This window comes from Anser brachyrhynchus (genome assembly GCF_964034855.1).
Source record: "Anser brachyrhynchus genome assembly, chromosome: 4".
Taxonomy (NCBI): Eukaryota; Metazoa; Chordata; class Aves; order Anseriformes; family Anatidae; genus Anser; species Anser brachyrhynchus.
Window position 1 is genome coordinate 11,338,343 of NC_137698.1, and position 12,433 is coordinate 11,350,775.

Below are 12,433 nucleotides of genomic sequence, written 5' to 3' on the forward strand. Positions count from 1 at the left end.
AGACCAGCTTGGTCATGCTGGTAACTGTTTCAGCGGTTTAAGAAAGTGTAGCTCAAGCTATGCAAACTTCACACCATCTTTTGGAAGCTTTGTAGCAGTGCAAAGAAATAACCAAGAAAATAAAATTATGCACTTCCACATTGGATGTGTGTTGTATTTATTGATCTCAACAGGAAACGTGATGAAAAGCAAATGAGAAATGGAAGTGAGGCTACCAACAATACAGTGATTTCTTTTGGTGAAAGGCTACGTGGTCAGCAAAGCTTAGTTTTCCCTTCTGTGTGGCAGGACCTCCTGGAGTGATGTATTTACTTGTAATAGCTTCAAAAATGATCTTGTCTTTAGTACCTGTGCATTGTAAGGTGTGCTACTGGTTTTTTTTTTTGTTTGTTTTTCTTGAAAATGTAGTCCTCCGTATCCACTGTTTGTTTTATTTTACTGCATGGCTACCTTTACCTGACTAAAGGCAAAGGTCTAGCTGAAACAATACTGAAAAAGCTGTGCTCAAATGCTTGTGCTTTCTCTTCAAATTTTTATACTTAAAAACTCTTTTTCCAAATCTCTTTTGTAGCTATTATATTTTTTTGCACAGACATCTAAAGTTCTTAACTTTGACCTTGAAAAATCCTTAGTCTTTTAAGTTTTTGCTCCAATTTTTTATGCAAGGAAGAAACAAAATCATTGAAAATAGACGAAAAGCCTTAAATAAAATCATGTGCCTTGCTATTTTAGCCTTCTTATACAGTTCTGCAGTACTATTTGTAGTCTTTCTTCTGCTTTATAAACACGATTACGTTGAGGAAAACTGGAGTGGTTCAGAGAGTTGCTGCCCAATCACTCCATCGGAACACCCCAGCTAAGCAGCTTTTCCTGGCTACATGAAGGCTTTGAGTGCACTTAGAGAAGTTAGTCAGGTTATTCTGAAACACCGTCAGTGGTGATTTAAATTAATTTGGCTGACTGCCTTGAAACAGGCTAAAAAAATTCCCTGAGTCCATCAAGACACACCACGTCTGGGAAGGCTCACTGCACAGACTGGTAGAACAAGCATCTGTTTAGCTACACCATCACAGAGAGGCAAGTCAAATTACCTTCACAAAGCCATCAGTGTTCCCATGCATACATCCACTCTGAAATAGATTTCTATTGACGTTTTTGTTCTATTTGTCATCAGGGACTCTGTTCTATATGTTAACAGATATAAGTTTGATATATAGCATTTGAAAGAGTTTTCGCTGGGTATTATTTATCTCAAGTCAAAGGAACATATTAAATAACCAGCATAGGTACATCCAGGTCAAAGCAACATCTCCTAACGTTAATTACAATCCATAAAAGCCTGTGGCACATATACCAGTCCATAACACAGAATTCATCACAATTTTACTTAATTAGAGATGCCTGTTGATTCTGTATTTTTCCCATGAAAATACACTGAAAAATGTCTTTTTATTTTCTCTTTTTAGACACCTGTAAAATTAATAGGGTAATATTTCCCGTTGCATCATTATCTATGTTATTTAAAACTTAGCTTGTGAACTTGCATGAAATCAGAAGGAAAAAAAAAGATACTAGTTGCAGATAAAAATCATTAGAGGACTAGACCCTTACCTGTGGTGAAGATCCAGACCCTACTGATATGATTTGGCAATGTCACCATTTACTTGTCACCGCTTTAAGAACAAGCTAGTCTTCTGCATTGTGTTAAACTGTCCTTCCCAGAGCTTGGTTATGGGGAGACAGATATCCATCAAGTCAAATCTCTTCTGTGATAAACAAAAAAAAAAATCAAAAAAAAAATCAGCTGAGTTTGAAGGCTGAAGTGTTTTGACATTGTATGCATACTTTAATAAAAATAATAAAAAAAACACTTTGATTCACAATCCTTAACTCTAAAATACAGTATGTTGTCTTAGCTTTTTGCCCAACACTTGAATACTAAATGATGTTCTCTGTTCTGAAAAGGATAAACTCCCAGTTTTGTCAGTGATGTAAGCAACTGTGTATTCACATCACCTTGAGTGGCTGAAGGTGCACAGAAGCCTTGGCACACCTTCACATATCCTTGCACATTTTACAACAAGTGTTCTTGACACAGAAAGAGCCAGTCACATGCTATAATTACCTAAAGGTGTTTGTGTTTGGCACACAACAAGGTGTTGTGTTTATGTTTCTTAGACCAGCCCAAAGGTACCATTGAATGCATATAGCACCGCAGAAGATATTAATCCCCGTTGTGGAGATGTTAGAATGCATTAAACAGAGTCCTGTACAAAGCCCATGTATGAAGGCAACTTTAACTTAAAACATCTAATCCAACCCCCTAGAAGTACAATTTGGCCTGGAATCAAAAAAACAAGTTCTCCACTACCTGCCTTACTGACCAAGACGTTTTACTTGCTGTTTGCAATACCAAACCAATGTCACCTGTACTTTTTTTTTTCTGCCAACAAAGTTATCAAACCGGCTTTGATATTTATTGCTGCTGACATAGAAAATATGAACACCCCACAGCAATTTTTCTATCTCAAATTTAATTTGCAGCACAGGCTGCAAAGCTCACAAAAACATCCTTTTCTTCTTTATAGCAAATTGAATTCCCACTGGATTTCTTGCATTTTCTTTCCTCTTCTCCAGAGAAGTTAATGGGGTGCATCTCCCATTCAAGTTTTTCATTCAGAGCTCCAGCTCTGCCCTGCACTTCTGTTAGGTCTCCTTGAGTAGAGGAAGTTCTGTTCCAAGGTGAATTATCTTCCTTGGAGGATCCTCAAATGGACAAGGAAAAGGGTCCCTCAAAGAGCCTGTGTGTGGAAACCCACATGTACACTCTCTCAAGTGGTTGTCCTGTATATTTGTAAAAGACAAGGATGATGCTGAAGTAAAAGAGCCTTGTAAGGGGAGATTCCTGCTTTCAGCATTGGTAAAAAACACTCAGCACAAGGACTGAAAACACTTTGGGCTTTACTCTGAAAGTTACTAAAAGAAATTGTGGTACATCTGTTCATTTTTGAAATTATTTCAAATGCATATTTTGCTAATAAAATGTTCTACTGTTAATACACATCTTGATGATTCTAAAAACATCCAAATCCTTAGATTCTTTTTTTAAAAAAAGTTCATATTGATCAAAGTGTGGCAAGTATTGCAAGAAGGGTTCATTTTAAATTTTGCAGTGGAATCAGCTTGAAAATTTCAAAGCACATCATGAGATGCTTTGAAAACGTTTCAATCAACCTTCCTACAGCTCAAAACTCCCTCCATTCTGATTTTGCATAAACAAGCTCACCCTGTCCATACTGAAGTTGTAAGGACTACCAATAAAGTGCTTTTTCTTCCCTTTTTTTTTTTTTTTTCAAGTGCAGATATCTCCTAACAAAGCATATTTTACTAATCTGACAAGGTCACATCGATATAAGCATTCCAACATCTGTCAGCCTGTAATGACTTCTGATCAATAATGACATAGCCAGGTTTGAAACTGGCAACCTAGAGGCAAAAGGCTTTGTACCCTGTTACTAATCTCCTGAGCTTTCCAGCCTCCTCTGAGGTGCTGCTTTCTAATGAATACATTCTACATTCAAAATGACAAATGGCTTCAATTAAAGAGAGATCTTTGGGAAAACATTCCCATTGTTGAGCAGGCAACCCTACGGTATTACTCATTTATTCTTTTAGGCCAGTGGAGTTAATATGTCGGCTCTGTAAATTAAATGTTTCTCTGTGACTCATGAAGAAAGATGCCTAGGAGCCACGTCACCCTGGGACACCAGCAGCTCCTCCTGCACTCATGATGAGGTGAGAAACATGGGTTGGACAAGGCTAGGAGAGATGCGTGCCTTCAAGAGTGCTGTTATCATTTACAGAAGTGAAGCCGTGCCTCTATAAAGGCATTATACAGCTGTTTCAAGCGTCAGTTATAAAGACAGCAAGGCTTTGCAGACTGCAATAGCAAGGGAACTGAGTGAGCTCAGTCACCAAGGGAGAGAAAGTCAGCTGCTTCGGAGGTGCAGAACTGAGGTAGGAAGGGCAACCCCTGCCAAAATGAGCATTTAAGAAGGAGTTTTGCTTCTTTTTTCCTCACCAGATTATTGTTCCTACTGTTACCTGGTGCTGTGGAACACAGGCTCTTTCTTTCAGCCCTGGTTGCTGGCAACAGATGGAAAGCTAGTGCAGGGCCCAAGTGCACAATAGCCTGCTTTGTGTGCCACGCAGGCCTCCTGGCCACTTCCTCAATGGCGTGCTTTTCAAAGTTAAGCCTTTAATTCAGATATTCAGGGTCCAACCCTGACATTCTGTCTCAGGCCTGAGGTCAGGTGAAAGCTCTGCAGATCACAATATTCCCTGCAGATATACACTGCAGGCAGCCTGGAGTCCACCTGAGCCTAGGAGCAGCAGTTCTGCAAGGAGATGAAGAAGTAGGAAGAGAAACTATACTGAAAGAATTAAAGATTCTTACCTTGATTTTAAGCAACAAATAAACAAAAATAAAAACACATCATTGTGGTAGGGCAACAGGAAATGCAGCAAAATTTACTGGCTCACATAACTTAAGTGTAAACTTTGCTGCTTAAGCACACTTGAGAGAGCTAAATGGGGGCAGAGGAAGAGACTTTATAGCAACACTGAAGCTTTTGGGCCTGAGCTCTTCATTGCTGAGGCTTATGGAGGATTTGCATCCACACTGCAGCCCCCTAAATCCTCACAGTTAGTCAGGCTGTGACCAGTTATCCCAGCATGACCTTGTCCAGCCCCACCAACTTACACCCTACTACTGTCTCACGTGCCATTGGAACAGCTTCGCTCAGTGTATGCTGCCCTGAGCTCCATTGTGCAAAGAGGTCTTCATCTTGCTCTTCACCTTCCTTACAAGTGCCTCAGGCTTGCTGTATCAGGTCACCATTTGAATCTTTGCTGGTTTGCAGGCCTATTATCTGTGCATTAAATTTTACTAGTGTCTTAAGCTTAATCATGAGAGGCAAGTTGAGTATAGTTTTAGCATCTGAGCTGTTCTAAAATGGCTCATAACTTCTACTAGCATAAAAGGCACAGACCCAGAAGGCTGTGGGAAAGCAGACCAGAAATTTTAAAGTGGTTAGAAGCTAATCTGGAAGGCTATATTGTCTGTAAAAATAGGACTCTGAGGCAAGAAATAACATGATAACATTGGGACCTCTTCTATTTGTGATGTTGCAGTGAAATAAAAGCTTTCACTCCCCCTCTCCAAATTGTTGTGAGGGTTTTCTATAATTTGACTTCAGTAAAAGGTCATCCCGGTGACCAGACTCAGCAATTTCCATCTTCCTCTTCTCTTTCAAGTTCAGGGGCTACCAATTCCATATTCATCTCAGCTCTCTGTAAAGCTTTGAGAGGTCATATCGACAGAGTTCATTTTGTATCAGGGAGTTTTTTACCTAATGAGCTTCAACAGAAACAAATCAGAAATACTAAAAGGACAAAGATGACTCTTGTTGCCAATTGAATATCTGAAAAGGGCCCTGTACAGATGAACTGATGCTGTTCTGCCTCCCTGTTATGTTCATTCCTATAGGAGCCCAGAGTATAAAACTACATTATCAGTTCAAGTGGGATCCTGACCAACTGAAATTCTCTAGACCTTCTCACTTGATCATACTCTAAATTCAGAAAAACGAGTATCTACAGGTCTTGTTCATTAGCAGTGATGCCATTAATAAAGAGATTCTTTAAGTGGGAGAGCATTTATGCAAATTGAACGTCTAGAATGACACAAAATTAGGCGTTACAATAGCACATGCTAAGTGTTCAGATATTGCTCTACAGTTTTCATAAATGTGAAATTAACTACCTCAACTTTCACAAGGAAAGCTATAGCTATCATATAATCAAGTGGCAAAAGATTTTAGTATTAAGTAGCGAACAAATAGTAAAAGGCCACACACTTCAGTCCTTTCCCCCCCCCCCCCCCCCCCAGTGTGTCATGCTCTGTGGCTTCTAATTGTAACAAAGTCAAATACACAATAAAGCTTTCCACTAATGATTTAAGATGCAACACAACTGGGGAACAGTTTGACTTTTGGCCTGGCTTCTTGTTTGCGTACAAAGTGATTCTACACCATACCATTGACCTAATACAGGGTGTCCAGCACAGTAAACATCAGCCTCCATTTACAGAAGTCCGTTCAAATGAGAACTTTAGAGGTTCATCCAGCAATCCATTACATCACTCAGTTTAAAATGTCTACCACCTGCAGCACCACAGTAGGCAGATATGAAACCTTGACCTGAACGGGTTTTCTCATTCTGACATTGAAGATCTGGAGCTTAAAAGCTAGCTTAGCAAGCTTTTTTTGTGCTATAATTTATTTTAGCTTTGTTACAAATTTGATTTCCATGATACTTCTCTTCTACTGTTCGAAATGCTGAGGAGTCTGTTCAGATTTACAGTTCACTGATCTGTGCTGAAAGTATCTATCATGATAAGCACAGGAATGAATGGAAGGGAAAATTGTCTATCAGCACTTTCAGAGGGGTGAAGTTCTCAAGAACATCAATCTTGAAAGTTATAAAACAGCTACATTTTGCAAGTGCAGGTCTGAGAACATTTCCCCATCAGCTCTCGTAAATTACACCATACTTGGGTGTATGTCACTATATTGTCATAGACAGAAACAAGGCATCTGCAGAATTTGAGAGTGAGAGAAATGAATGCCAGCGATAAGACAGCAATTCAATGGTAAATGCATTCACTTCCCTTTGGAAGCAACTACACAAAACAATCTGAACTGCAATTCAGAGATGTTGGGATCATCCAGAGGGCTTTAGCCTGAAGAAGCACCAGACAGTGCTACGGTTACTTAAATAGCAGTTCAAACAGAAAAGAGGTTATTTAAAGGCTTAAGGTAATTTAAGGATTTTCTTGATGCTTACACGGATATTGCCATGGCACCTGCTTTATTGTTCACTACTGCTTTTCACATCATTTTTATAAAGATGATTCAAAGCTCTAACCTTAACCTAAACAGAAAAAGGTAAAAACAAACAAAACAACAACAACAAAAAAGCATACTTTATATTAATTGATGCAAACTTTTGCACAAGCTTCAGTCCTGTAGTTTTGTTTTGCATGTACTGGTATGGCTAATTGGGTAATTGATACGACCTGGAGTACTAAGACAAAAAGTCACCCTGTTGGCTAGCTTGTCTGTCTCCTTAAATGCATTCTCAGAGTTAGGACTCACAGAACATGCTTTTTACAATTCCATTTTATTCTTGTAAGTTCTGCAGAGTTATCTTAGCAAGAGAAGCACAAGGGACTGTCCTGGCTCTGACACTGTGCCAAACACTGTCTGCAGGATCTTCACCAAGCCCAGCTCTGTACTTCAGCTGCACCTTAGCACCTGGGATCACAATTACTGGCAACAACTGCTGATTTATTTCATTGTTATTATGCTTGGGCATGGTCTCCTTCCATGTCTGTCAGCACTTAACACACTATAATGGTTAATTGTAATTAGTAAACATCACTATACCTGTTCCAAAAAAAAAAAAAAAAAAGACTTCAGATTCCTGACTGAAACAATAGCAGCATGTACAATTTGGTTTTACTCAGGTGGGTGGGCAGCCGAGTTCCACCATGGCCGCTCTCTCACTCCTCCTCCTCAGAGAGGAACAGGGAGAAAATACGATGAAAAGGGCTCAAGGGTTGAGATAAGGACAGGGAGATAGCTCAACAATTATCATGACGGGCAAAACTCAGAGTAGGGAGACAGTAAGATGTATTGCCTATTACTAACAAGCTAGAGAAATGAGAAACAAAGGAAAGAAACCAAAAATGCCTTCCCCCCATCCACCCTCTTCCACCTCCTCCCCACAAGCAGCACAGGAGAACGGGGAAATAGGGGCTGTGGTCAGTCTATAGCACTTTTTCTCCACCGCTCCTTCATAGTCACTCTCTTTCCCTGCTCCACACTGGGTCCCTCCCACGGGATGCCGTCCTTCCCAAACTGATCCTGCGGGGGCTGCCCACAGGCAGCAGCTCTTCAAGAACTGCTCCCACACGGCTCCGTACCACGGGGTCCATCCCCCAGGAGCAAACTGCTCCAGCACGGGTCCCCCACGGGTGGGCGGCAGCTCCCCCCAGGCCCCCTGCTCCTGCGTGGGCTCCTCTCCACGGGCTGCAGCTCCGGCCCGGGGCCTGCTCCTGCGGGGGCTCTCCATGGGCCGCAGCCTCCTCCAGGCCACATCCACCTGCTCCACCGGGGGCTCCTCCACGGGCTGCAGCGTGGAGATCTGCTCCGTGTGGGACCCGTGGGCTGCAGGGGGACAGCCTGCTCCACCAGGGGCCTCGCCACAGGGGAACTGCTGCTCCAGCACCTGGAGCACCTCTCCCCATCCTTCTTCACTGACCTTGGTGTCTGCAAGGCTGTGTCTCACTCCTCTCACTCTCCCGGCTGCTGTGTGGCAGTGTTTTTTCCCCCCCCTTTCTTAAATCTGCTCTCACAGAAGTACAAACAACACCCCTTATTGGCTCAGCTCTGGTCAGCAGCAGGAACCTTACCTAACATGGGGCAGCTTCTAGATTCTTCTCACAGAAGCCACCCCTATGGCCCCCTGCTACCAAAACCTTGTCAAGTAAACCCACTGCAACATTGAAACATCTCAGGGAGTTAGCTGGGAGAGCTGACACGATGTAATTGTGCTGCTGAAAAGCAGGGCTAATTACCATGGAAAAAACAGGGTCATACTCCAACCACCACATATCTGCTGCTGAAGGCCAGGCAGCCTGTGGCTGACACAGTCAACAGTCAGTCAGTTTTGTGATCAAAACACTCATAAATTAAAGGAGTAGTTGCTATTGTGTAATTAAATTCCCTTATCTTTTTTCTGCTTAGGAAGTAGCTTGGGAAATAGGTGAGATAAACAAGGACATTACCAGTATCAAGGAACAGGGCCGGGGGGGGGGGGGGAGATGGGAAGGAGGAAGCAAGGTGGCAAGAGCAAAAATGTTGTTTACAACTTGAACATTGTAACTTTCAGTACTTACCATATTTACAGCTGAATCAGAGATGACTGTTCTTTCCCTGCATGATACCCTTGTCTCTAAGTTGGAGAAATGTGGATTTGATGGGTGAACCTCCTGGTGGAGAAGGTGTTGGCTGGATGGTTGCATTCAAAGAATTGTGATCAACAGCTCAAAGTCCAGGTGGAGATCAGTAACGAGGGGTCAGTATTGGGACCAGCGCTATTTAACTTCTTTGTCAGTGACTTCGACAATGAAATAGAGTGCGCCTGTAGCAAGTATGCTGATGACACCAAGCTGTGTAGTGTGGTCGGCCCACTGTAGGGAAGGGTTGCTATCCAGAGGGACCTGAACAGGCTTGAGAGGTGGGCCTGGGTTCAACCAGGCCAAGTGCAAGGTCCTGCACTGGGGACAGGGCAATCCCAAGTACAAATACAGGCCAAATACATAGAGAAAGCCAACCACATCCTGGGCTGGATCAACCAACACCTCCAGGTCCTTCCCATCAGGGCTGCTCTCAAACCATTCTCCACCCAGCCTGTATTTGTGTTTGGGATTGCCCTGAGCCAGGTGCAGGACCTTGCACTTGGCCTTGTTGAACTTGATGAGGATTTCACAGGCCCACCACTCAAGCCTGTCCAGGTCACAGTGGTGGAGAACAGCCTCCCCTTTCTGCTACTGCTTCTGGCAAGCTGCAAAACACTTCTCTATCTGGAGTTCCAGTAGCTACTGGAGGAACCTCTCACAGCCTTGAAAGCCAAGCACTATGTGATAATTGCCTTATGCCTGCTCAAATGTCTAGAGCCGATTGCCCAACATAGTGCCACTCCCCCTCTCTTTAGCCTTATTGATAGGGTAAAAGAGTGAGCCCCTATCTACCGCCTCCTTGTTAAGGCCCACAGTGTGGTGCCCTCAAATAACACCTTTTTTTGTGTAGGTCTAATTGGCCAATATATAGTAGCTTCTATTGGCTCCTTTTGAGTGCTTACACTGCACACTGGGTGTGCATGCATGTAATTTATCATGTCAAACTCATTTTCTTTTACACAGTGTTGCTGCTGCCTTTCTTCTTCCAGAGACTTATTATTCTGCGTGAATTTCCTTTGTAATTAAGTGACATGGTTGCAGTTCTGAGCTTTGTAAACTGACAAAAGGAAAACTGGAATCACTGCTGCCTCAAATTGTTTTGCATTCAGCAGGGTTGCCTACCATTTGCGTAGACCAGCAGATGTCAGCCTAAATTGAAAAATGGAAAAGAAATACTGTATCATAATGTTAGTGTCTCACATGCCAGATGGGAGTCTCACACAAGATGACAGGAGCAGTTAGCCAGCAGTGGTTAAAATTCAGTGTTGGAACAAGTATGGTTACACTGCATGCACTGATAGCGTATTTTGATTATAGAACTTAATTGTATCATAGATCAATGATAGTTTAATTTATGAGGATTGATTTTGTTAATTCAAGCAGTTCAAAAGGTACTGTTAAAGCTTCAGTTCATTTAACTGTGTCAGACTTAAGCTTTGCTCGTGCTATCAGAAGATAAATGACTATATATAAATGAATACCTTAACGCTCCCCCCCCCCCAAACACACAGACACACTTGTATATTTATTTCAGGATCTGTCACTAATGTGAGTTACATTTAAATGCAAAGTGTTGGTGGGACTGGATACAGTGTTGGGCTTTGAATACGTAAGATCCAGTAAGAAAAAGCATCGCATGATTATTTGCACATGCACACGTACTGATCCTTCTGTCATTTTATTAGTGCCACAGCCCTGAATTTTGTAATAGATAATTGTTGCAGTCTGATTGAACGATAACAGGATAGTCATGAATGTTGTATCAGAATAAAAAAAAAGGATGGAGAAACCTATTGAAGACTGGTTTATATAAACCACAGCTTCGCAAGCTGCAGCTGTGGTATGCAAGCCTGACATTCAGTACAAACAAATGTAATCGTAAGTTTCCTTGACTCTCCCAGTACTCCTCTTTGAATGTCCAGATCATAAAGCCAGGGTTTACATGAGAACCTAAACGTTTACTCAAAATTGATACCTCCACCTTCAGCCCTCCTTTCTACCCCTTAATTTTCAGCTAATAGATCTCAGTGTTGGAAACGTAGGCAAATAAAATCCCTCCCCCCCCCCCAAAAAAAAAAAAAAAAAAGATTGCTTTTGTTCCTGGTTTTTATGACAGTACAGCGAATTTTTGAGCCCTGAGTATTCCTAGCCAAATATGAAAGCAGTTTCCAGAAACAAGTCAAATCACAAGGAAGGACTGCTTTGTCAGCTTTAATAGACTGTTTTCAAAGAAAAGCATACAAAGACTCACCTTAACTTCACATTGATTCTTGCTTCTTCCTGTTTCTTGCTTCATCTCATATAATCAGTCAACCTTCACTCCTCTCTCATGCTGCCTGTGGCAAGCCAAATCTACTTAGGACACACCTTGTGGCAACCTCTGTGCTTCCGAATGTCTGAGTAGACTTTTGTCACCACAACCAAGCAACCAATGAGCACAAAATTTTGGATCTTTGTTTTAATTTTTAATCCCATGTTTGTCGTGTATCACTTGCAATACAGTTGGGCAAGAAAGTATTTATCTTATGAAAAAGGAAGAAAAAGAGATGCATTTTTTTTACAGAAACTCAGTGAATCAGGAAGACTTCACCATGTGACAAGCATGAATTCTGCAGAGATGGTGGAAAAGCAAATAAATCATCTTTCTGTCAACAGAGCGTCATATCAGATGAGAGTAGAAAATGGAAAGCTTTACTAATATCTATTCAGATTCAACAGTATTGGTCAAAAATTAAGAACAGTATCATTTCTATCACTATTAATTTTGTGTCGAAATATTAGGGTAAAGTTCCTCCTCTCCCCACCCTCCCACCATACCACATTCACCTGTTTGGAAATCAATTGAACAGTGCCAACTCAGACCATATCATGCTTTAGATGTTTTTTTGAGCTTTAGAAAGAACAGCAGAAAAAAAATTATATAGTTCACAAAAACCATTATATAGTTCACAGCATTGCCAAAAACACATTACAAAATTAAGAGCATGAGGACAGAAAGGCACACAAGGAAATAACCTGCAAATTGCAAGTTGCATTAAAAACAGCTATAACTAGTAAGAGCAAAAAAAACCCAGAATAATATTAATAAAAAAATAATCCAAACCTCAATCTTTGAGTTCATGTCTGTCCCCTATTTCTATAGCATATCTTTCATAATTAAAACTAATACATCTATAGGATACCAGCTTGTTCTGTTCTACCTCCCCCAGTATTCACCTTGTCTCTCCCTCTCCTGCTTTGTGCAGCACAAGCTATTATAGCATACCTCTGTGGGGAAACAAAAACAAAACAAAAACAAGTAGCGGCGAGTTGTACTAGGTTTACATAGCATGAGGACAAATTGATCTA

At 41.4% G+C, this 12,433-nt stretch overlaps 1 protein-coding gene across 1 annotated transcript in view; it reads right to left on the reverse strand.

Moving 5' to 3' along the window:
• CCSER1 (coiled-coil serine rich protein 1) overlaps positions 1 to 10,185 on the reverse strand; it is a 735,108-nt gene extending 724,923 nt beyond the window's left edge. Inside the window, exons 1-2 of the mRNA XM_080589527.1 lie at positions 9,023 to 10,185; positions 1,612 to 1,766 (exon numbers count right to left, since the gene is read on the reverse strand). The gene's annotated coding sequence lies outside the window, so the exon portion shown is untranslated. The remainder of the gene's footprint in view (positions 1 to 1,611; positions 1,767 to 9,022) is intronic.
• Between the last annotated feature and the right edge of the window lie 2,248 nt (positions 10,186 to 12,433).